Below are 27,336 nucleotides of genomic sequence, written 5' to 3' on the forward strand. Positions count from 1 at the left end.
TTTTAAAATTATGATTTAATTTTTAATTCCAAAATTATTTCATACTTTTTAAAATTTAAAAGTATTCAGTTTTTAGTTATAGTTTTGGTATTGTTTCTTCATTTCGTTTTGTGGTAAGAAAAATATTTTTGGTATTTGTTGAAATTATTTATTCCATTCCAATTTTTATAACATTTAATGTACATGCAAGAAAAATTGTGTGTAGAAACTTCTACGTATGTCTTCTGTATGCATTAATTGTATTCTTCAAACGTTTTGTATCTTTACTTTCTGAGGTTGGGGGTGTACCCGGGACTGATTGACATTTCAATAATTAAGACAGAGGTTAAATGTTCCACTACAGTGTTGGATTTGTTTATAGCTGCACTTGTTCTACAGAGCAATTGTTCTTCTCTCCTAACGGGAAAGCATAATTTTCAGCATCAAGTTTTCTTCTGCCAGTCATAGAATTACAGAAATTTTCTTCTCTTTTGTTTTCCTCATCCTTCCTCACAAACTACTCCTAATGCCAAATAATTAATCTCTTGTCTTTTCAACAACCTGTGGATTGAATGCTCTTATTTCTACTTCAAGTGCAGTGAAAATTGTGTAAGTTCTAAGTTTAATGTCCTGGGTATTGGGGGTATAATTGAATGTTCATTATCACTTTCTTTGTGACACAGGACAAATATTTGTCTCTCATGAACTTTCATGTTCCTGAAACCTAAGTTCAAGTTCCTGACAGTACCAGGACATGGTAGATATTTTATATATTTCTATGATGAGTGATTTATTTTTCTCACTCAAACCCCTCCAGGTGTATCTAGTTTGGATAAATGGAGTCCTCAAAATAACATGAGAAGAGTCTCTATTAAATATTGTAAAATTAATTAAATTGCATAAAAGTAATACACATTAATAATCACAAACACAGAACACTAAAATACATTTTAAATTAAAAAGCATTTTAAAATAATTTTAACTGTCACAAGAGTCATGAGAAATGGCATGAATATTTTTGTTTTGTTGACAAAAAATTACCTCAAATTTGTTAAGTGCCTAAGAGAAACTACTTAGAGTTTACTTTGACATCATGATCTCTTAAGAGAAAGTCTTTTTAAAATCACATATCATAATGTCCTTTAAAAAATCATTTTTGGATTGGATATATATGATTTTAATGCCTTTTCATTTCTCATATGTTAATAAAACTTCAAGAAATATTGGAAGATTTAAGTGCTACAATAAGAATTTTATGATCAACTAGCCTGGGGTTGGAAATTCTTTTTTTTTTTTTAATTAAATTCCTTTATTGGTACATTGTAGGTATACAACACAATTACATTTCTCATTGAGAATTGTACCTTTACATAATGCATCTTGGTTCTTATTTTTTCCCCATTCCCAGCCCTCCCTTCACCCCCTCCACCCTTCCCTATTTACAAAGACTTTATTTCCATTTTTTCCATTTCTCATCATTTTTCCTTTCCCTTCTTTCCTTTCCCCTGCCCCTCCCACTACCCCTACCCCTTTGGACCTTTTCTTCCTATTTTGCATTATCGATTATTCATTCTAATCATTGGTACATTTTAGGTATACAATATAATGACATTCATCATTGGAAATTTGCACCTTTACATAGTCTCTCTTAGTTCTTATTTTTCACCCTTGCCCAGCCCTCCCTTCAACCCCTCCAGTCCTCCCTATTTACAAAGATTTTGTTCCTATTTTTCCATTTTCTCATATTAATCCCATTCCCTTCTATCCTTTCCTCTAGCCCTCCCACTTCCTTCCCCTTTGCCCCTTTTCTTTCTATTTCACATTACCTATTAGGCATTTTAGTCCTTATTTACACTTTCAGTTTCTCACACCAGAGAAACTATTTGGTATTTATACATGTGTGCCCTATTTATTTCACTTAAGAGTATTGCCTCAATGTGCATCCACTTAGCTATAAATATCTCTAATTTCTCATTTTTTATGGCTGAGTAGTACTCCATTTTATAAAAAAAAAACACATTTTCTTTATCCAGTCACCAGTTGATGGGCATTTGGGCTGTTTCCAAGTTTTAGCTATCACAAACTGTGCTGCTATGAACATGGGCGAACATATATCCCTGTGGTATGATTCTTTTAATTCTTTGGGGAAGATCCCCAGCAGGGGAATAGTGGGGTCAAATGGGACTTCCAGTCCTAGTTCTTTGAGGTATCTCCATTCTGATTTTCACAGTGGTTGCACCAGTCTACAGTTCCACCAGCAGTGGAGCAGGGTTCCTCTTTTGGGGTTGGAAATTCTAATGTCTGACAAACTTTAGCCAAAGAAAGCAGAGGTTTCTGGGTGTGGTCCACAGGCTTACATTCCCAGAACTCTGAGATGCTGAGGGGGGTGGATCACAAGATTGAGTTTAGTGTGGGCAAAAGTAAAGGAACAAAGAGCTGGGAATAAGCACAGTGCAAATGTCTTGGGGTCAGTTCCCAAAGGTGAAAAGAAAGCAAGAAAAAAATGAGAAAAAAGAGAAGAGAGGAGAGGAGGGGAGAGGAGGAGAGGAAAGGGGAAAAAAGGAAAGAAAAGAAAGATATGACTTAAGAAAGGAATTCGGGGAATTTAATTCTCAATATCCTGCCTGGGGAATTGGACTCTGGATCTCACACCACAAAAATATTCTTGGCAGGGTGCTTTTCAATTCTTTGCCAGTCAAGTTTATAATTATCCAAAGAAGCAGTATATTTATCCCTTCAGTAAAAGCATTATTTCTCAGTCTTAGGTTTTCATAAGACATTTTCAAAAATTATCCCAAATCATCACTTCTTTTTCTTTATATGTTCATCCCACCTCATTCATTCTTCTCTCTGTGTTCATTTAGGAACACTGGTGAAGACATTTCAGCAAAATATGCCTTTGTTTCAAACTATGAGTGCTTCTTCAGAGTACATCAATGAGCTGTTCATTACATAGAGGCAGTATGTGCAGAGGTTTTTTCATTCATCCAAGAAATACCAAGATAGAAACTAACCTACTTTATGCTGGTTTGTTTGTTTGTTCGTTTTGGTGCCAGGGATTGAACTTAGGACCTTGTGCTTGCCAGGCAGGAGGCAGAATCACTGAGCTAAATCCCCAGCCCCTAACCTACTTTATGTTAACATGAAGTAGGACAGTGAGAAAAGAGTAGGAACAGGGAGAGAGCATAGCTCCTAATTTGAGTGAGCACACAGGACAGATGAGAGCATCACAGGTTCACAGTTACTTTGTGGGTCAGAAGGGTGTGCTCTGGCCCTTTTGTAAGTCAGAGGGTGCAGGGTTCCTTCCAGGAACAAGTGCCATCTCAGCAGAACACAAAGAAAAGCAGTATAGGAGGAGGATGAACATGAGAACAGTTTAATGACAAGAGACCATGATGGTTTGGGGAAAATGGAAAAATTCTGCATGGCTGAGATGCGACTGGCCAGGAACTGCAGTCTAGGCAAGTACAGAGAATAATAGCAGAAACAACAGCAACAAAAAAGAGACTATTAAAGTCTCTCTTTAAAAAAACAATCCAATACTTACTGCTGCCTAATATTGTATACCATTTGAACTTTCTTTTAGTCTTCTGTTACCTGGTATCTCCCAAGAGTCTCCTATTAAAATGCAAATGAAGTTGGAAGGTATATTAATCACAAAGCCCTTTATAAGCTAAAAACTTGGTGGATTTGAGAATAGCTGAGAAACATTGGTGGAAAATTGCCAATGGAAACTTCATCCAATCTACAATTTTGCTACGGGCCACCTCTACTTATAATTATCAAGGCCCCCTTCTTCTCCCTGGGAGGAATTATATTAATGCTTCAGTGCCAAGACCTTAAGGCAGGGGCTTCCAGGCTGGCTGGAAGCGAACAGTAGAGAAAATGTCATAAGTGTATCCTCAATAGATTTATACAAATTTCTACAGACTCTGAGATGTGATTCCAAAGTTTTCTGTGAAAGCATCCAACTCTGGCCTTCTGAGATTCACCCATCACCAGTCTTAATCCTTTCAAATGTCTAAAAATGATAATCATATCCCTCTTCCCTTGAGCTGTGAAGATTCCATTGTTCTTGGTTCTTCATAAATCAATCCTTTCTGACACATAGGCAATGTCTATGCAGCAGACAGATTTACAATTGCATTATTAATTTAGGATAAATGCAGCGTGTTTCCACATACAAGTTACTTCAAAAAAAAGAAAATTTAAATGGATAGAAAGAAGAAGTGTGTCACATTTAATTAGAAGCTCACTGATTATGAATATCTATATTGGTCATTTATCTCCACCTCTTAACTTCAGCGCTATGATGGGAAGCCCTGAATGAGGGCTATATATGCAGTTAGTTTAAAGATATCCCTATTTTATGGTTTCAGTAGCTTTCCCAGTGGTGTGTGTTTGGAATTTGAAGCCTAAAAACAAGCATTACTTTAAAGGAAAGCTTAGAGAATTAGGAAAGCAATGGAAGGGGAGGGAGAGATAAAAGGATGGGAAAGCATGCTGGGCATGTGGCTTTTACAGGTCTCTTTACACGGTACCCAGGAGGACACAATGGACAGCTTTCTTTTCTTGTCTTATCTTTTCTTTCTTTGTTCTTTTTTTCTCCTCTCATTTATTTATTTTTTCTTCTCCTCTCTCCTGTCCTCTCCTCTTCTCTCCCCTCTCTTCCCCTCCAGTCTTCCCTCTCTCCTTCCTTCCTTCCTTCCTTCCTTCCTTCTTTCCTTCCAATCACAAATTAGATTAATACATTCAGGGGAGGACTGTTACCTAAGATTTATATAAGATTTATATAAGTTTTTAAAAAGTCTAAATATAGACTTTGGATTTTCATTTAATTTTCTATCAGATTTGTATACTCACAATAACCAAAGAGGACTTGGCTGATTAATAGCAGAATTTATATTGTGTATTTATTTTATTTGAAAAATATAGCATTGTGGTAGAGATCACTAAGTCTCACTGTACTGAACAAAATTTAATGTTTTATTTTGAGAAAGTACAATAATCTCAATTATCTGTATACACATATAAACATTGTAACTTATGAATTTATGTTATTTTAGTTCTCTCCCATTCTATCTTCCAGAACATTTTCTGCCATACTAGATATATGCCTCTGGCTGTTGAATTTGATGAAATGAAACAGATAATTGCCAAATTTTACTTTATTATGAGACCATGAAGACACAGTCTAATTGGGCCATATAATGAAATGTTTAAATACCTCTATACATTTTGCAAGAAATGTAGCCCCAAACCAATCCTTCTCCTAGAACTTGGCCACGAGGGTATTTAAGGATGCACAACTACAGCTGATGCAGAAGTTCTTCCCCAGATGTTCAATTTGACCTGGGGCAGCTCAATCAAAGTTTGTAAGGTTTCCAACATTCCTAGTGGGAATTTTCAGAAAAGAAGGCATATGGATTATTCTGGCAAGTGGAATATGCATATAGAAACTTGTATGCTGTGATTCCAGCATGTGAAATCTCCCCAAGAGTAAATCAAATAATAGCATCATTTGTAACCAAATATTAATAAATAATGAAAGGAGCAGGGTTAGTGTTTTTGAGAAAATGAATCAATAATCCATAAAACAGTGGGAATGAGAGAAGTCAGACTACATGCTGAGAGCCAGCACACAGACACACAAAGAAAGCACACACACAAAATGGACTAAAGCCACGTGCATACCACTATATGACACAGGAGCAGCTCTACTTTCAAAAAATATTACTCACATCCTCAAATGGTGGCTTTTAGTCCTTGACTTCATCCCAGTGTTTAAGTCATATCCATGCCATGAGTAAGAAACAAAGGGATTTAAAAAAATTTTGACTTTACTAAGTGCAACATGATATAGTAAATCCCTGACTTATATACAAGTTTCTTTACAGGAGAACATTTCTAATTTGCATTTGTTCTTAAGTTTGCAAAGTTAATCTTATACACCTTTGACACAAATGTACAATGGAAAGCATAAAAAAACCCTACATACACAAATACTATAAACTGTTTTTACTTGTACAATTACCTTAAAATTATGCTACAGTACAATTTGAATGAACATTTAGTTGAGTGGCACTCGGTGCTGATGCTGATTCTGAGGCTACACGCTGAGAAATTTCTCCATCTCCTCCATCACTTTCCCACACTTTTTGGATACCATTGTTGACTTTATTGGCACAGCAGACTTCACGGATTCCATGATATTCCTTGTTCTTTAGAACTGTGCCAGTGATTGACTATTTATGTTGTAAGAATGAGCAGCATCTACCATCTTTTCAGTTATTACCAATCTCTCAATTATTTGGTTATTGCTTCATGCTTCCTAGCAGTCCCCTTCACCTCACTCCTGCCTTTCCTCTTGCTTCCAGATGTCCTGGGCTGTGATTGAGCACCACAATACTGTACAGTACAGCTCTGTACAGTAAGCACACAGCAACACAACCGTGACAATGTCCCGCAGACATGTGAGCTACTTCCTCAATTTATTTGCATTTTCGAGTATTTGTGAAGTGAGGTCCTTTAGCATCTGTAAAAGTTTGCAACTTGAATGTTTGTAAGTAGGGGAATTATTGTTCTATATCAAGAGCTGATTATATATTCATCAGTATCCTGGCTACTATGGAAGAAGAGATTTAGGCTTCTAGTTATAAAATTAAACATTTTTTGACAGTCAAAAGACAGTTAAATTTTAACAGCACTTTGTTCATCTGTTGAAGACATTTTGAAATTTCATATCCATTGGTGTCATGAGTAAAGAATATATATGATATATAAATTATATAGAATATACATATATCTTATATATACATAACTTAATATATATCAACTCTAGATAGCTAACAGAAATAAAGGTTAAACTCTATAAAAATTTATATTATTAATGAAAATGATGAACACAGAACAATACATGTATTAAATGTTGTGTCATTCATAGCCACTACAGTTACTATGAGAAAAGAGTTCAACCTTGGCTGGAGAAGACTGAAGGAGTTTCCAAGGGGTGAATATTGACTGGGCCTGGAGAGATCCTCTCTCACAATGGCTGCTTACAGATACAATAAAAAAACACACATTTTAGACAAATCAGGAGGTATGGACTAGCCTTTCCCTTTCTATCAAAAATAGTAATTGCTGGCATAGAGTAATTTCTTTGTCTCTGTGTTTTGCTTTTTGAGTATAGTTCTCTGTCTCTCTGTTCTCTTCTTTCTGGGTATTGGGAAGTCTTTGTCATAATACACTTTGTCCTTGGTTTCCTTAGACCTAATTCCAGTATTTAGGTTCAAACTTAGTTAATTCATGTATCTACACCTGCAAACACCTATCCATTCATTCATATGAATATTTATTAAACATTAATTACCATAGGTAGACAAAACCACTATATCAAAAATATTCCATATCACTGACTTAAAAGAAGACAGCAAAGATGATTTTAATTCCTTGTAATGGACGGAGGAGAGCATTTCAGTATCTCAGTGGCTCTGCTCCAGTGCCCAAGCTGATGAGAATTCTAATGCCGTTCATGTGTACCTCCGAAGTCACTGGTACGTTCACACCACAGAGGGACAAGGACAAGGTCAGAGACTGGAAAATCATCTGGAACAACTGAAGTGGAAGTTACTCATATCATATTTGTGCATATACTCTGAGTTAGTTTCATGACATAAACAAACATAACTCAAAGCATGGGTGCCAGCCTCAGATATAGCTGTGACATTCTATTCACCTTTATTACTATGGACGGAGAAAGCAAATTTATTGCTAATGAACAATGAGCAATAGCTAACATATCTCCTTGAGAAATAAACCATGTGAAATGTAAAGAAAAGCAAAAATTAAATTCTGCTAATAAGATATTTAAATAAAGTAGGAGAGGGCAAAACAGCATTTAAACAGCTATGATATTCTGCAAAAAAAATTCTCTCAAGGGCATGAGATTTAGCTCAATGGTTCCAGCGCCTGCCTTGCAAGCAACAGGTCCCAAATTTGGTCCCTGGTACCCCCCCTCCAAAAAAAAAAATTTGCTCAGTAGTGAGAATTTCTGTATCTGGTAAATTTCTGTATCAAAAATGATACAGAAATTTATAGAAAGGAGAAAAGCCTCTGGTTGTGTGAATGAAAAATTCCAGGACCTTGATGAAAAGATAGATGCATTTTGAAGGATGAATAGAGCTTCAGCTGGTGAAAGCAATTGTGAAAAATTTATCTTTTTTCCCAAGGACTCTGTTGCGCAATCATTCTCCTTCCTCAACATAAATTTCTGTCTGTGGTGTCTTTTAGACACTAAAATTTGAAATCACATACACAAATACAAGAATACATATATGATGGTTTATTCATTGTACCTTTCCAGTGCCCCATATTTAAAGTTCTGTGGGAAACATACTTTTGTAATGGAATTGAATTAACTGAAAAGGACTCTTAGAATCCTAAAATATTTTTATTAACATTACAGAAAAAAATACACTTCATTCTTGTGACCTGATTTTATCTGTATGGAATTATTGGATCAATAGCTCTGAATAAGTTGGCAAGTGAGCCAAAAGCTGCTTTTGTGTACCTTGAACTCTTACATATTATTCAAAATCAGAAAAATGTCAGCAACCTGCAATAGGAATTGCTGCAGTTCATTAGGGTCAAGCCAGAGGTAGTGCTTTTACTTTGCACTGCTTCCAGGGTGGCCAGAGAATGCTTACTAATTACGTATTTGCTCAGGAGCAAATGAAATAGAATGCTTATAGTACTGGATAGCCACAGTCTTGAGTGACAACATGCAACTGGTTAACAGAAGTTGAAATGAGAAACTAATAGACACTATCCCATTGGTTATCATAGGTTGTTTTTCTTTTTCTACCTACTTCTACCAACCACAGATTTATTCTCCTAAAGAAAATTTGAGATTAATGTTTTTTGACTGCCCATAGAAATTTTGACAATACATTGATAAATAAATTTTCTAACCTGGATTGACCTTCCAGGGGCCTGGGATGTTACCTGGTCCAGTTGAGTTTTCCCCCTGTCTTTCTATCCTCCTCTGTTTCCCTTTCAACCAAATCCTCCAAACAATTGGTATTTCCAAGCAAAAGTTTCTCAATTGTCACCATTTTTTCAAATGACAAGTAGGTGAAACTGTGCCACCTGGTTCCTAATCCTAAGGAATTTAAATTACTGAACAAGAAAGGATGAACATTAGGAACTCATAGAGTCTCCATTTGCATGCTTTTCCCAGGGAATTTTCATGGCTTGTGTTACTTCTCCAGGATCACCACATTTTTTTTCTTTTCTTTTAGTTTATTAGTTCATATATGTAGTAAATAATGTTTACATTCCTTGTGGGAAGTTGGTACATGGACATAATACATCTTAATTTCTTTTCTCATCTCCTTTATTTTCTCTCCCACCCTCCTCCACCCATCTCTCATCCCTTTACTGAATTTTTTCCCTATGTGTTTGTAGTGCATAATGTTTATATTCCTTGTGTGGAATTGTACATGTACATACCACATCCCAATTCTTCTTTTTCATTTATTATGCCTTACTTCCCGCCACTTCCCTCCTCTTCCCTCCATTTCTTGATCCCTATTGTGACTTCTATATAGATATACCCCTAAAGCCTCATGTGCTCATAGGCGGGCCTTTGGCGAGGAGGCTGGATATAGGTTGTGTGATGCTGGATTTAAAGGTGTGATGCCGGGATTAAGAACATAATGCTACTATTGAGGGTAGGTGATTACTAAATTAGTTCACTGATTGCTTTAGCATAGTTCTGGGTGTGGATAATGGGAAGGCCCACAGTGTGAGTGGCACCATCCAAAAGGCAGGCAGCCTGGAAGGCATAAAAGGAAAATGTTTCTGTATCTGCTGCTGCTGTTGTTTGCTGCTTTTGCTCCCTCCTGCCTTCCATGACATGAACTGTTCTTTCTCCTCTGTGATGTCCCTCTGCCATGCCACCCTGCCTTAAAGCCGGGCAACTATGGACTAAAACCACTACAAACTGAGCAGAAATAAATCTTTCCTTGTTTAACTTTGGTTGTTGGATATTTTGTTGCAGCAATGAGAAAAGTAACTAAGACAATTCCCTTCCCCTTTGAGAACAATCTAGCTCCTTACTTTCAATTATCTAACTTTTATTTTGCTCCTTATTTTCACTGTGGGTTACTCATATGAGAGAAACCATATGACATGCCGCTTTTGATAATGATACATATTTGATTAAGATTATTCCATTTCTTCTTGTAGAAATTCTTGATTTTCATTTTGGGATCTTCATTTTGTATTTGATGTTTTAATTTCAACTAAAAGTATATTACTTCAATATGTGATGTAGTGAAATACACGCATGCTATCTACCAATGTATTTATTATTCAATCTTCAACAAATAATGGTGTTTTCTATTAGCACACATAAAAATCAGTGTAATATTATATTAACTTGTACAATCGAAGGAAACAAAATATTAATATTAATTTGGTTTTTGAACAAGAAAAGAAAGTCAGAAATGTAGCATCTTAAATAGCATAGAACAGCAATGACAAACCTATGGCACACTTGCCACAGCTGCCACACAGAGTTGCCCTAAATCACTGCAACAGCTGTGCATCAGAAAACACTGCACACAGGGCCATGGGCATGCTCAGAAAGTAGTACCGGTGCCAGGTGATGATGTCACAAGTCGCAACTCATCATCTACAACTCCTTAGAGCTTTCCCATGACACTCAGTCTCTAAAAGGTTCGACTTCACTGCCATAGAAGTAATCAAATTATAGTATGTAAGTCAAAGGCTAAAGTCTCTCTCTTTCTCTTTCCCTCTCTCATAGGTTCTGGGGGTAAAATGGAAAAATTCAGAGTCTCCTGTATCCTAGGCAAGTGCTCTACCACTGAGCTGTCTCCACACCTGTACTGTCGTTGTTATTATAAGTTTTGTACATATGGAAGGTTTTTAGTTCTCACCATATGTGGGCAGCTGGTACAAAAAAGGAACCAAGAGACTACACAACAATTGCTTTCTGGGCAAGTCCTGGCAGTGAAACACATCAGCATGTGACCATATTGGCCAGAATATGGTCACATGACAAAAATTAGCATCATTACAAGGGTGGAGGATATTCTAGTTGGATAATCATGTGCCTGGCTACAACTCTATTACTATCAATTAGGTAGAGAATGGATATTAGACTATAATCAACCATCTGCCATACATTTTTTTAGTGCTTGGAAATATTTAACATCCAGGTTTTAACCATGAACATTAGGGTCCTTCAGTTGCAAATACAAACAAATTGAGCTCATCATGGATTAAATGTTTCATGATTCACCATTTCCCTGAGCGGAGGTCACAGACTTCTGGCAGAAAAGCATGCTACTTAAGGTTCAGCCCTCTAAGTGTTTGATTCTCCCTGGATGTACTTACATGACAACACAATTATGTCTGGAAGTCTCCACTATTTTTTCCATATGTCCCATCTAAATACATTTATTTGAAAGGTTTTTTAAAAATATAATTGTTCATAATTTTCATTAAAAATTCCAGCAATTTATATTAATATTTATCTTTCCATTATAATCGACTGTGTTCTTTGACTTTAAAATTCCTGAGATGGAGTTCTGCATGTGGTCTTTCCTCTGTGCTGAAGGGTCAATATGAAATGATAAGCCCTCATATTTAATCTGCTTCATTTTACCCGGAATATCTGATATAGAACAGAATAAAAATGTAACTAATTTGCATAATTTGCATTTGTATATATTACAATTTGGCCTACCACTATAAAAAGTAGAGTCATCTTCAGTTTTCTTATTCCAACTGATTAGCATATAGGATTTTTTTAAAATGATGTAGTAAGTGAACAAAATAAAAACTTTAAAAAGTCCTATTTCACTTGCTATGCCTCATGGGAAATTAGAATAAAATATAGTATAGCTTATACTGATATTTGTGAAACATATTCTATAACCAGGAAATCAAAATCTACTTTTATTAGATGATTAGCATGAAAATGTAGTGCATAACTAAGGGGCAAATATTCCTGTTTCGTCACATGGGACTCAGTACTCAGCATTTTTACAGTACATTTTCTACAGTGAATTGGGACACTAAAATGGTTGACTTTAAATTAAATGAAGATAAAAGAAATGGAGGGACATTCAACTTCTACTTCAAGTATTATAAAAGAGGTAAGTGACCACTAAATGAGAGGTTAGAAGGACTTCATCATTAGATCAAATGAACTGATTCACATAAGCTTTACAAAATTTAACTGCAGATTAGTTTCTGTTGTTTTACTCATGTACTCAGAGCTGTTATCTTCTCTGTGAGGAAGACTTTGGTTCATATTAAGAAGTACACATTGTTTCCACATCTTGGCTATTTTTAATAATGCTATAATGAACACGGGAACCTCCACTGAGAGGCTGATTTTGATTTCTTTGACATCCAGTATATTTAGAAGCAGAATTATTGTAACCCAAGGGATGCATATATATATATATATGAATATATGTGAATATATATATGAATATATGTGAATATATATATGAATATATGTGAATATATATATATATTCAATTACAAAAATGAGAAAACCTACCATTTGTGTTAATATGGATATATCTGAATTGGATTATGTTATGGAAAATAAGTCAGAAACAGAAAGACAAATACTCTATGATCTCATGGTCTCATATGAAGAATGTAAAATAGTCAAATTCATAGAATCAGGGAGAAGAAAGATGGTGCCTAGGGGCTTGAGGGAGGTAGTACTGAGGATGAGGTCAGTGGATATAAAATTTTAGTTATGCGAACTAAGTTCTGAAATCTTACTATATGGAACAATGTATTTAGTTAAAATATACTGTCTGAGGTTAATAATAGTATATTGCATGCTTTAAATTTACTAAAAAGATAGATCTTGTGGTTCACTGTTTTTAATCACATGCACAAGCAATAATAACAACAATAATAATAAATGCGGAGAGGTAGAAACTGTAAAGATCATCAGTAAGTTTATGGTGTTGATGGTGGTAACAGCTCTGTAATACTTATTAAACTCATTAAGCTGTATGCAGTCAGTATATATGCCAATCAGACCTCAAAAAAGGAAAGGGGTTAAAGAGGGGCAAAATGCACACTAGCTCACATTAAGATATGTGCATCCACTAGTGCATTCTAAAACCTACAGTGTTAGATCTTCCTAAGGAACGTAGAAAGAAGGTGCTAAATTTGGGGGTAAGAGAGTTTGATCAACTTGGCCTCTAAGTGCAGTGTCAGTAGAACACATTAACTTTTTCCAGTGCACTCAATTGCCCTGTCCTTCACATCTGCATCACTGTGCTGAAAAATGTGATTTTCATAAAAATGTCCAATTTTGCAGCTTAGAGACTTTGTAAAGGGGAAAAATACCATTTTGGCACTTAAACTGCTCCTTAAATTGCTCACTTTAGAAAGTTAAAATTGGCCTTGAATATAATGACACTTGACCAACATATGTTAGAATAATTTTTAACTTTTTCATCTTTAGTTACCTCAGCTCTCCTTTGATTTTTCAATTGCATATAAAGCAACCAAAAAACAGTGAAATAAAGCCCTGGAAACTTCTAGCTTTTCCACTTTTGCCTGAACAATTCAAATTACCTAGATACTCAAATATGTTCAGAATTTAATGTTTGTCTTCATTTGGCTACTAGCAGATTAATAAAATTTTGACACTGAATTGTATATATCAGGGTTATGAAGAAGAATGAATTTTTTTAAAAAAATTAAATAGATGCCAATAATTGTACATATTTATGGAATACAATCTGATATTTTGATACATGTATGATGATTAAATCAGGATAGTTAGCATATCCATCATGTCTATTTATTTCAAAAAGAGAACATGGATATTTTTCTGTCAAAGATAGCATGCTTTTAAACTCAGTATCCTTCATCACATCCCCGCCAACACACTCACAAACCCACACGCATACACCAATGCATCTTTGCTTCTTTTTCATTTCAGCCTGCTGGTTTACCAGCCTCTCGCAAAAGATCTTCCCTTCCTGCGGTTTGAGGATAAAGCAGTGAGGCTTTAGTCATACATATTTAAAAGTTAAGTTGCAAGAGACTTCACATCAGAAGTTAAGGCTGAATATTTATTTATCTTTTTTTTTTTAATCATTGAGTGGTTTCTGAAGTTCTCTTTGACAACGTATCTATCATGGCTCCTCCACTGAATATTCTAGCACTTCTAACACAGTCTCTATTTAATCTTCTGATATAAACAAAAGTTTAGCTTTTTTTCAAATCTCTTTCACTGTCTGACAGAAATTTGAGACTGAATGCCGATTTATTTCTGAAAAGCACCTATCCAGAGTAATGCAAAATACCCACAATAATCAAAATTCACTTAGCATGATGGATTTTCTTCTTTACATTATTTTTCTGACTTTTTCTTTCAATCAAGATCAATTCAGAAAATATTTAATTGTCAGTATAGATAAATCCACTATTTGGCATTATGAGCAAAACAAAGGAGGATAAAACTCACAATTTGTTTTCAGGCAGAATTGATTACCTCTGAGGACAGATTAACCACAGTTGACTTATTAGACTTGCCTTATTGGTATTATTTATATTTAAAACTTATCCTGTGCCAACAAGATGCTATCAACTCTCTATCATCCCATCTTCATTTAAATTAATAACCACTTACTCAATTTTGACCACTGATACTATTTTGTACAAGTACAACTGCAAAGAAATAATAGATACAGTTTGTCCCTATTTTTAGGTACCTTGCAATTTAATAAATGGAAAAATATCTGGTAATTTAAGAGAGAAATATTTAAAGTTTAAGGAACATTTAACTGAAGTATCCAAACTTCCTGTTACTAAAATCAACGGGTATAGGAACCTGGGGATTCAAAAAAGATTTCTGAATTGTCCTTTGTTGGCAGTTTCTGTGATTTTAATGTAAAGTGAAGATCCTGGTTTATTCACCACACTGACACTAGAGCACACATTGTATCTCAATTCATAATCAAGTGATATGGAAGACTATTTTTTAATGAGGATACAGGTTAAATTATGCTAAGTTGTTTAACTCTGTTCTCATTTTTACAGATGAGGGAAAAAAATACTTCCAGCTGATTAAATCAGTGTTTTCCAAATGCAGCTATGAATCAAGCTGGCTTTTCACACGTCTTACTTTTCCCTACAGAATCACACGGTGTGGAAAGATGGCTTGTGAGCTGCACTTTTCAAACCATCCTGGAATGTTTTGGTCATAATCAGGTTGGAAAACTGTGCTGTGGATTTTCCTGTTTATTATAATGAGTAGTACCATGAGCTAAAAGTTTTTTTCTCACATAGAGAAGTAGTATACTAGGGTGATTGGAATCCATGGAGTGAAATATGAATCTGAATCATTACTCAGTTGTTTAATCTCTGCTAAATGTGGTAGTCATTTGTCCCTCTCTCTCTGGGAACAGAATGGAGCTGCCTAGCGCACATGTGTGAAAACCTTGTGGAGGAAGCAGAAAGTGAAATGAAAAAGCTTCTTTTTCTGATATGTTTATGTGTCTGAGGGTTGATATCTAGAGTAGATTGACCCCTTTACATATAATAGTCAAAATGTATGCTGTAGGTTTGAATTACAAAATGTATTGCACTAAAAGAAATACTCTCCCTTGCATAAGTGTCTTTACTTAAGCTGTCATAGCTACCTCAATGTCCTGAATCAATTCAAAACATTTACCATTCATGGTCATTTTGACTTTGGGAGAGTCAGAAGTTTCACAGTGCCAGATCTGGTGAATAAGGGGTATAAGGACAATAATAAAGTAGCTTTTGATCCTATCTTGCAAAGGCATGAAGGGGAACTTTTAGCTCTGCTTCAGAAAGTGGCAAGAACAACGAGATAATCATTCCCATGAACGTCTTTGTCTTAGCTACTTTCTCACTGATGAGACAGAATACTAGACACCCACGACTTAAAGGAAGAAAGGTTTATTTCAGGTCACAGTTTGCAGAGATTTCACTCCATCTCCATCATCAGTTGGCTCCAAGGTAGAGCAGCGTAGCAGAAGAGAAACAGTTTATGGTGTGGCAGGCAAGCATCAAGCCTGTCTTTTCACCTTTTTAAAAAAAATTTAGTTTATTGGTACATTTTAGGTATACAATAGGATGACATTCATCATTGGGAATTTGTACCTTTACATGATGTATCTTGGTTCTTATTTTTCCCCATTTCCCCTGCCCTCCCTTCAACCTCTCCACCCCTCCCTATTCAAAATGGAAACAAAGTCTCAGCCTTTCCCTCTTTTCTCATCTGGGCTACAAGCCTGTTTGTTGTTGCCGCCCACACCTATGATAGGGCTTCTGTCTTCAGTAAATCCATCCAGCCACACCCAGAACTATGCTAATTTCAATCAATGGCCTAATTTATCACCAAACATCCTTAATCCTAGTATCATACACCCTAGGTCCAGCCAGCTCTGAAAACCCCCCCGTGCATGAGTGCATGAGGCTTTTGGATAGAAGCCATAACAATTGTGAAGTGAATGTGTTGAAGTAAAGAGGAATATTTTGAGCAAAATTAATGGCAATAACTTTTTTAATGTAATTTTTTTTAAAAAGAATTTAAACATTCATTTTATTTTGTAATTACATCTCATATTTTACCTAGCATGATGATAAACTTTCTGGTGTATAAAAAAGCGACATATGTGACAGCAGAAAGCTAATGTGGACCACGTAGTCAAGGAATAGGTTCTATGAATTGGTGATAAAATACATAGTTCAGAGGTTCATAGATCCTTGAGAAACGTATTCCCCAAAACAGGGCCTCCACAAAAAAAGCAAGCAGGAAAATGAACAAGAGAGAGCCCAGGTATAGTGAATAGAGGGACAGTGTGAGTTGGTGACAAGCTCTAAGAACTTGAAAAGATTCATAAAGATTGATAACTTAGAACAGAGAGTATAAAAACTGAAGGCTGTAAACGTTATCTTTGTTATCTGCTCAGCTCCCCTTCAAACCCTCATTCATCATCATCTACAGATCTACCTCTTCCTCATCTGCAATACTCAAAACAAACAAACATCTGAAACATATTCTGGCTTTAAAAAATTGTTTTCCTACTGTTTTAACTTTTTTCTTTAACTTTGTTTTGACTATTGATGGTGGTTTTTCTCTTTCAAGAGCAATTTTCTATTGGAAAATTCTTTTTTTTTTTCTAGAACTCAAATTTATTTGGCATTTGGATGAAATGGTTCTCACGGCATCTTAAGAAATGGATTAGTGTCAATCCGACAAAAAAAATACCCAAACTAAAACCCTTAGTGAAAGGAAAAGTAAAAACAGGCATTGAGACAATGCACAGTACGAAATTCCATCTCCACAAGGCAGGTCAGACGGCGTCTGGTTTCAGAACAGTATCAAGGTAGTCCTGGGGGAGGGGGTCCTGCCCAGGAGCTTGGACTGTTCTTTTGGGTCCTATTTGTGGGGTGAGTGGGGGTATGTCTCTCACAGGAACACAGCTCAGCAAAGGCCAGCCTTGAGATTCTTCATCGGTGTATTGGAAAATTCTTAACCTATGAGATATTTACAGTGATATTTATGGACCTTTAAATTTTCTCTTAGAGTTAAAAATACCAACAGATTGATACTTTGGCTCAGGAGAACATAATATAAAGTCATCTCACAAAATTATTAAAACAAATTAACAGTTTTGAGGGTCAACAATAGAATTTTGGAAGTGGGAATGTCCTCTTTATGATCTCTGAGGTATTTTTCAGTCCAACTCATGTAAACTTCTAAAGGATCTGGAAGCCCGAGCACTAGGTATTCTGTCACCAACTTACCTACCAAGCAATCACCAGAACATATACTTGCTGTGAGGAGTTAGAAATTTGCCCAAACAATATGTGCATAGTTAATAACTGATAAAACCTAAACCCAACTCATGATGGTCAGATTCTAAAGATCATTTGTTATTTTGCCTCTGTCTTTGGAATTCCTTTTTCTGCTTTGTACCAGCTGGCAGATCAAGAAACCTGGGTGGAATTTAAAGAAAGGAAGATTTTAAACATAAGCCCATGTGACAATGGAATAGGTTGCCTCAGAAGTAGTTTCTTCTGTCACAGAAAGGATTCAAATCAAAGACAAAGCAAATGACAAGCAGCCCAAAATTTTGCAGAAAGGACTTCTTCGCTGTCAGAAGTTGGATTAGCTAACAGCTAAAGTCCATTCTAAGACCCCAGTTCTGTACTTCTAGATCCTAAATGTTCTATAGTACATTACAGAATAAAAATGAAATGAAAATGAAAGAAGCAATTAACCAACAGATATTTATTATGCTTTTACAGTGAGCAAAACACCAGGATCCTTGTCTCACACCATGAAGACAGCTACTATTTCTGCTTACTCCCTGCTTCCAGAGTGTGACTGAGGGTTGGTGTTAAGAAAGAAGTAACCAAGAGAAAAAGCTGTCAGAAAAAGGACAAGGAACAAAAAGGCAAATGTTAACTTCTCACAATTTTCTCAAGTCTGGCTCTTCTGTGAGCATCTTCTTAAAATTCTGTGTTGACCTCCCTCCCTCCCCTGGGTGTCAGAATATGAAGGAAGAATCCTGCTGATTGACTAGTGAAACACATTACCAGAAGCTCTCTATTTTGACAGTTAAGGCCACAGAAGCAATTTGTACTTTACTTAGAAGTTTATTGCATTTTGATAATTGCTTTTCCCCTTGAACTGTAGAGTTTTAAAATATAATTTTTGACTTACTATAAAAAGGGAGAAAATCCATATAACTTTAAGAGCATTTTCAAGCTTTTAAAGTCTCCACTAAACTAAAGCATCTCAAAGTTACCTTGTAGAGTTGTTTCAAGTTGGCATCATAATCATTTGTTTAACCCTCTCACATTCAAAGCATGCAAAGAAAAAGGAAATGACAGCAGTGTTTTTTCTTACACAGTATTCCATCCAGGAATAATATTTCCGAAGAATATAATGAAAGATACAAAACATCAGATAGATCATCAATGAATTTGGCAGGGGTTGATTTGTACACAAATAAACAGTGAGTCTGAGCTACTCAGATTCATAGAATTCAATAGTTGGTCAAATAATGCTGATGAAATAAACTCAGAGTATAAATGTTCCTATGGATCAACATTTTTCAAGCATGAAAATTCACGTGGGTTGTTAGTCAAAGGTGTAGGCTGGTTTATAAAGTATTGAAAAAATAATTTATATAGACTGACTAGTCCCTTATAAATTACAAATCACTTTTACAAAAATTTCCACCTGTACCCTCTTATCCAGGAAATATTTGCGTTCTGTATATCCAGGTTGATAATCAGCATATAATGGTTTAAAACATGTATCTTTTGTAACATGTTTCCTAGATTTGTTTTTGAAATTCTCCACTTACCTCTAGCCTGGTCTATATAGACTTAGTGATAATTAAATCAACTAGTTCTTTTTGTTTGTTTGTTTCAGCATAGCAAATCTACATGAGTGTTGATTAGTGAAAAATCAGAAATTAAAAAGAACAATCCTCTGTTTAACCAGAACCATGTGTTACCAACAAACTACAGATTGTTATTTGATTATGATAACCTCTTATGATATTATTACTTTTATTTTCTGCAATAGGTCATGAAGTTAGAAATGTTGAATAACTTGTTGGGATCTCAGAGATTGACAGCATAAATGCAGAGTAGAAACCCAAATTGTTAATTTGTGATTTTTTTTAAGCAAATAACTTCGTTGAACTAAAAACTTGCATGTCATATAATGCCCAAATTTAAAATACAAGATTCAATAGATCCCAAAACTTTAACAGATTTGAACAGTTCTAACCACAGAAAGACTTATGTCATTTTTGTTATCACAAATCGAAACATTCTACTCGCCACCCATCATCTCACCATCCCGGGGCAACCCCCAAGCCACTCTCCATCTGCATAGACGTTCCCACTCTCGGAAACTTTTTCTTTTCTTTTCTTTTCTTTTTGTCTCTTTTCTTTCTTTTCTTTTTATTCCTTTCCCTTTCACTTCTTCAAAATAGACTATGCTCATAACAACAAAAATCCCAGCATATCCAAAGAAATGTCAATCCTGCAAAGTGAGCTCTTACAGCACATTAGAGTGAAACTAGAGACTGACAACATAATCGTAGTGTGACAGTTAACTGATTGTGTCAACATGTGTGATAAATGCCCAACTAAATTGGTTAGCAGAGTTCTGGGCGTGGTTGAAGGGATTTACTGAAGACAGAAGCCCCACCCTGGGTGTGAGCGACAGCAACCAATAAGCTTGCTGCCTGAATGGAATAAAAGGGAAACGAAAAAGGAAGACTTCCTTCTATTTCTTCAGAGGATCTCCAGTCCTTATTTTCACCTTGGAGATTTTCACCTGGCTTCTAACACAGACTGTTCAGCCTCCAGTATGGACCCTTCAGCCTTCTGTCACTGAACATTTAGGCTCCTGATATGGGACACTACTGTGAGCTGCAGGCTTTTGGACCATTTGGATCTCTAGAGCACAGAGAGCACTTTTGCACTTTCCACACCTGACTCTGTGGGCTGCCATTGTAAGCCAATCATGTAAATTCTTATATATTTCCATATCGTACATTAAATCTATTTCTCTAGTAAGCATGTAGTGACACACGTAGAATATGAATTAGAATATAATTTCTCTTTTTTCTTTTTCTTTTCTCTCTCCTCTTTCTTATTAAGATTTGGCATTTAAATTAGAAGACACTGATGAAACAAATTATCTTCCACCAGAGTTATTCCTTTTCACTCCATGAGCAATCATGGAAGCCTCAGTATGGTGTTGTGAAGTTATACAGTGGAGAGATACATAAGAGAGATTATTTCCACAAATCATCTATATTCAGATGAAATAAGAATATTTCAAGGACAGGACAATTCATAGAGAGCTTTCGTTGTAGAAATGTATTTTCTCACTTGGGAAGCTGAGGCAGGAGGGTCACTATAAGTTTGAGGTCAGCCTGGGCTACCCAGGTGATTTCGAGACCAGTCTGGGCTACATAGCAAGATTCTGTCTCAAAAAACAACATCAAATTTTTTTTCAGTACTGGGGATCAAACTCAGGACCCTGTGCTTGTGAGGCAGACATGGTGCCACTGAGCTAAATCTCCGGCCCCCTCAAAGTGTATTTTCTTCTTTAGTGCCACCCATCCTTGGTTTATTATCCCAACTATGCAATAAATTTATGGATGATGTATCCATAATTCATGACACAAAAAATTAGGTTAATAACAATAATTCTCATTTGTCTAATGTTCTGTATTTTCAAATGTTTTAATTCAAAATAGTGTTCAATAAAAGACCTCAGTGAGGTTGGCAAGAAAGATTTGTAGTGTTTTGGCAAGAGCACTAGTTAAATGACAATATTATTTTGTAACACTGAAAGCTTTGTGAATAAAGTGTATCCGTATAACTAAATGTCCTAAAAGTGTAATGATAATCCAGTTCCAAATAACAACAACAAAATGTAACAGTAATCCAATTCAAAACAGCATAGAAGGAACTCTTCAAATGAAACATGTGTCTGCATAGGTACACCTGCTGTGTGATCAATCTTTAATTTAAAAATAGATAGACAAAAGTAGTTATAAAAATATATGCTGTTAGGTACATATTCTCAACGATGAATGTCATCATATTGTATACCTAAAATTGACTAATAAACTTAAAGAATAAAAGACCATAAAAAAGGAAAAAAAAAAGAATATGCTGTTACTCAGGACGTCAATGCAAAATGAGGTACAGATTGCCTGAAGCTAAGATAACAAGGGGCCACCACATTTCTTTATATTTATCTGCTATTGTCTCTATCAGAGGCAGAAATCTTTGCTAGACGGGTCAGGAGTCCAATCACTATAGCAGTGCTTGTCACTTTTGATAAGAAGCCATATTCTAGTGGCATAAAATGCCTTCTTTTCTCTTGTGTTTTATGGAAGCCTTTTCCTTCTTCATATCACAAGGTTGTTCAATATAGTATTGGGAAACACTTTGAACTCCTAGGAAGATAAGTGCTATTTAATTGCAAAGTGTTATTAGTCCTATGACTATCATTATGTGCACCAGTACAATTTTACAGTTAATGCATCTCAATATTACTGCTGTTGACATCCTTCACTTTTTTTTTTTCAACTGGCTCAATGGAAGAATTGAACATCTCAGGGGACTGGTCATTGGAAATTGGATTCAGCATCTCTTGCTCTTAGGTCTTTAATATCCAACACACTGCTATACTACTCCATGTTGAAAGGTATTTTAGTAGCATCAATACTATCCTCACACATGATTCACAATCCTGCAACATTACCCACCAAATTCACTTGATGAGAAAAGATCAATTTGCGGAGAGAGGTAATTCTTACCCAGATATAATTATTTCAACACTTCTACCTGCAAATATAATTTATTTCACTAATTGCATTCCATTTCCTTTCTTTCTTCATAAAAGAAACATTTGTAGTTACATTATTTAATCTGCACTTTCTCTAAGACCATCTCATATGATATATTCCTTTAGGTTCCTATTTCCCTCCACTACCTCTGCCCACAAGTAATTTTAAAACCATGTCTCCTGCCTGAGACATAGACATTCATTTCTGATTTGTCATCTGTTGATGAGAAATGTAGTAACATATATAAAGTATACTATGTATTCTTCCAACTTTAACCTTCTAGAAGCTCAGTTCTTTGCCATATTAAGAAGTCTGAGGTGCTTCTGTTATTTACCTCCTACTCTATAATGTCAGTAATTATTCCCTGAATTGCCAGATTTCTTATAATTCTGCTACATATAATTGTTGGCTATTCAAATGGCTTAAAGCCACATTTCTAGGGTTGAAAGTTGGAGTCTGTATTTTGGTGTGTAGAAGATAGAATTTTTAAGGAAGACAATATCTATGAAACTAAAGATCATATGAAGAAAAGAGATAAATATCTCAGCACCCGAAACAAAGTTATATATGAGAATTAATTATTTTCCTTGATATTGGTATTTTTTTCTGCCTGAAAACTTGTGCAAGAACTAGAAATGTAACAAACCTGGCAAATAGAAACATGGTATGTGAGGAAAAAATGTGATCGACAGATGAAAATAATGATAGTATGTGACTCTCTTAAGTCAATTTTATACAAAATTACACTTTTTAATTTTCAGTGTATATTTGATATAGTTCAATTCATTGGATTTTCAATGGTCAGCCATAAAGTGTATAGTACAGTTATTTCCATATGTGCTACTAATGAATATAAAAAAGTTTAAGGAAAATAGAGCTTCTGTACATGACATACAATAAGGCCCAATATACAGGTTAAGAAATTTGACACATTACAGTATTCTGGCAAAGCATATAGCAGTATATAATTGTAATCAGTATTATTATTATTATTATTATTACATATAAATTGTACAGTACCAGAAAGCTGTACTTTGGAGAATCTGAAAGAAGATATCAAAATGTTTTAGATGATGATAGAAAGGCATAAATAGAACAGTGTGTTCTGACTTTTTCCCTAAAGAGTGTGCTGGGCTTGGAGGATCAGAAGGAGGAAGCTGATCTGTGTCTTAACGTTGAATTTCTTCAGAAGTGTGGCCTGAAACAAGGAGTCAATTAGGAGTGCAGCAGATCACAGAGGAAGATAAGAAAGAAAAAAATGATATCAGTAGACACATAAAAAGCATGTGATAAATCCTAACAGAATTAGTGATGAGTTATAGAAATAAAAGAGATTATTTTAATCCCAATAAAATACTTGTACAGCAAATAGGCTCAAATATATTTGGTGGAACCATTTTATAACAATTACTTTAAAAACAATAATCACAGGACACCTGATACCACCAGAGATCTTGGAAAACATAACAGGACCTACAAAGAAAATTTTTAAAATTAAACAAGAAAAATTATTAAAACCATATTATGGAGGAAATTTGCAAATATACCAGGATAATAAAGTAAGGAAACAAGCACTCCTAATTAATTAATTCTAATAACAAATAAAAACTAAATATTAATATTAGTTACTTTTCCTCATTGCTGAGACAAAATATCCAGCACCCAAATTTAAAGGAGGAGCGGTTTATTTTAGCTCACAGCTTGTAGAGGTTTCAGTCCATATTGGCTGCCTTCAAAGCGGGGCAATGTGCAGAGGGGCAACACAGTGGAGAAACTGTTTATGGTGGGCAGAAGAGAGAAGGCAGAAGGCACAAAGCTACAAGCCACTATAGCAGCTTCTATCTGTCCCTTAGACAGATGATAGATAGATAGATAGATAGATAGATAGAGATATAGATATAGATATAGATATAGATATTCTATCTAGGCTACCCACCTTCCACCCTTAGGCTGGGTAGCACTCATACCCAGAACTATGCCAAACTAAGCAGTGGACTGATTTAGTAGTGAGACACCCTTAATTCCAGCATCACACACTCTAGGCCCAGCCCCTTCTGAAAAAGGCCCACCTATGAACACGTGAGACTTTGAGGGGACATCTAGACACAAGCCATAACAATATTACTTTGGTAAAATAATTTAAACAGATGTATGTAGGAAGTATGAATTTCACAGGTTATAATCCTCAGGTTTACAAAAGTAGAAGTAACTTTCTAATATCACAATTCTGTTGATGCCACCCCCCAAATCTTGCCAATTCAAATAAACTTGGTCCCTTTTATCAGATAGCAGTTTTTTTCTTTTTTTGAGCTAAAATCTCATGAACTTCATCTTGCTTTCTTCCTATTGCAAGCATTATTTCCACCTTCAAGATACATGCTAGAAAGGAATTATCACTCTAGTGGGATCTTTTCAATTTTGGCTTCTGAGATTCAAGGCTAGTAATAACAATGAGCACAGTGAAAAATATAATATATACTGATATTTACTGAGCATCTCTTATATTCATTTTCATTTACTATTATAAATAATGTACATATATTAATGCTCTTCATTTTCATACCATTGCAGTGAGGCAGACACTACAACCCCACTTGTTATTACTGAGGAATCTAAGTTGGTCATCAGCATCTAATTCTGTAGCTTACACAGGGAATTGTCTATGTTCAGGCCCATACATGTCTTTTTCTGCTCTTTTCACCCCAGCCCTGGGAACTTTCCAGGTCTACTCATTAGCTCTCAGAAGCTAAAACAGACCCTGAAAACACAGGGAATTTTTGTGGTTATCCCACACTGCATTAACCTATGAGACTGTCTTATGCAACATTTCACAATCAAGCTCTCCCTGAAGGCACAGAAGCAGAACATATGAATGGCATTCCTTGGTGGCAATGCCTAACTTTAAGGAGTAGCTTAATACTCCTTATTCACACAGTGACTACACTTGACATTTGCAATCTATGCAAATTAAGGATTAGTGCTCTGAGTTGAATGGACATATCCCAAATTGAAAGCCACTTCTCTCTGCCCAGCCCTCATGTGAATGGTTGTTCTTGGGAGACTAAGTACCATGGGTCTCTGGATCATAATTCTTCCACATTCATTTCTTAAAGACACAGAAAGGGAATGTTCATACAGCTCCAGGCCTCATCTGTGTTTTCTCAAAGTAATCCTACTTCCTGAAGGAGGACTAGAAGTCAGTAAGCACAGTCATCAAAGAATGACTTTGAATTGGCAACAGAGAGGAGAAAATATAATTCATTGGATTAAAAATTCAGTGGAAATGTGAATTGAGGATGGGTTTTATAAAAAAGAGTCTGTCAGTTACACTGAGGAGCTAATAAGCTGATTTCCATCCACTGGGACAAAGGAAAAGGAAAAGGAAAGTAGAATGAATCACCGTTTTCCACTATAACAATGACAGTTGGAAGACTGTTATGACTCTTCCGCTGATAATAATTTCCATTTCGATGGGCTCCTTTTCCAAGACGTTTAAAGTATTTTACAAGTGATTTTTGCTATCCATCCTCATGTTCCAAAGAGAAGAGATACAAATATTCATATCCTCATTTCATAGGCAGCAGATGTGTCTGAGGGTTTTGGAATATGCTGTGCTTTTTCTAAAGAAAATTTTAATAAGGGATGCAGTGGAAACTGAAGCATTCAGTCATATCTGGGAAGGAAAAGAACGGAAGACAGAAGTCTAGTATGTGGACACAGAAATCTCTTACAAGTTTCTATTGTTTTCTTATATCCTATCTATTCAAATGGAAGAAATTGAAATCCAAATATTGTATTTTCTTTATATGTATATTTTACATTGTAGATTTTGATTAATATCTATTTTGGTTAACATTTATTTCTTTTACATATCTGTAATTCCTGCCCTTTTCTCCTGCCAACACAATATTTTATCTCTTTTTATTCTAACAAGGCATCCATTGGATACGATATAACTGTAAAGTCATATTTGTTTTCTCTATGTACATAACCTTAGGTGTAGAGCAGAGATATACAAAACCATACAACAAAACAAAGGAACTGAAGATTGTAACCATGAAAAGGATAAAAGACCCTATAAATAATGACTTCTCTGATTTTTCATTGTTTTTTCCCCTCCAGTTTAGAACATAATTTCACCTTTGTCTTGTCTCTCTCCACCAGTTTTTCACTCATTAAAAAAAGAAGAATTTCTGGTAATTATATGTGATAAATAGAATAAGGCTACTCAAAGATATCGATATTCTAATTCTCATGACCTCTAAAAATACTTTGTTGTATAGAAAGGAGATTTAAGTTTGAAAATGAAATTAAGGTTGCTAATCAGCTGACCTCAATATTGGCAAATTATCCTTCATTATTTGGATGGATTTCATTTAGGTACAAGGGCTATTTAAATATTGAAGAGGAAGCAGAATAGTAATTGATGGAGCAGTGTGATACTAAAAAAGCCAACTAGCCATTGCTGCCTTGGGTATCACACCAATGGTAGCTTGTGGGTAGCCAGAGAATGTTATAAAAGGCAATGTATATTGGTTCATTTGAAAGGGGGCGACAGGACCGGCCCTGTAGCATAGGGATGATTATTGTCTCATCTGAAGGGTAGTGGGGATCTAAATAAGGAAGTGACCATGGAATGGGAAAGAAGGCTTCACATGAGGAAATACTTGGAGATAAAACTGACTTTACATTGTCTCCAAATGTAGGGGAAACAAAGCCTATATAACTTAGAGTGTTTGATACTGGATGACAAGGAAATTCACTAGTTTCCATTGAGAGTGGAGGACAACGAATTTCATTTGGAGTAACCCCATTTTTACTAAAGGAATTATAGATAGGGATCTTTTGGAATCCATGGGAGATGGATTCCAGGACTCTCAGTGGATAATTATCCATCCTTAGATAATTATATCTT

The sequence above is a fragment of the Heterocephalus glaber genome, unplaced genomic scaffold, assembly GCF_053883595.1.
Source record: "Heterocephalus glaber isolate CG9 unplaced genomic scaffold, H.glaber_assembly_v1.0 deba00000331, whole genome shotgun sequence".
NCBI lineage: Eukaryota > Metazoa > Chordata > Mammalia > Rodentia > Bathyergidae > Heterocephalus > Heterocephalus glaber.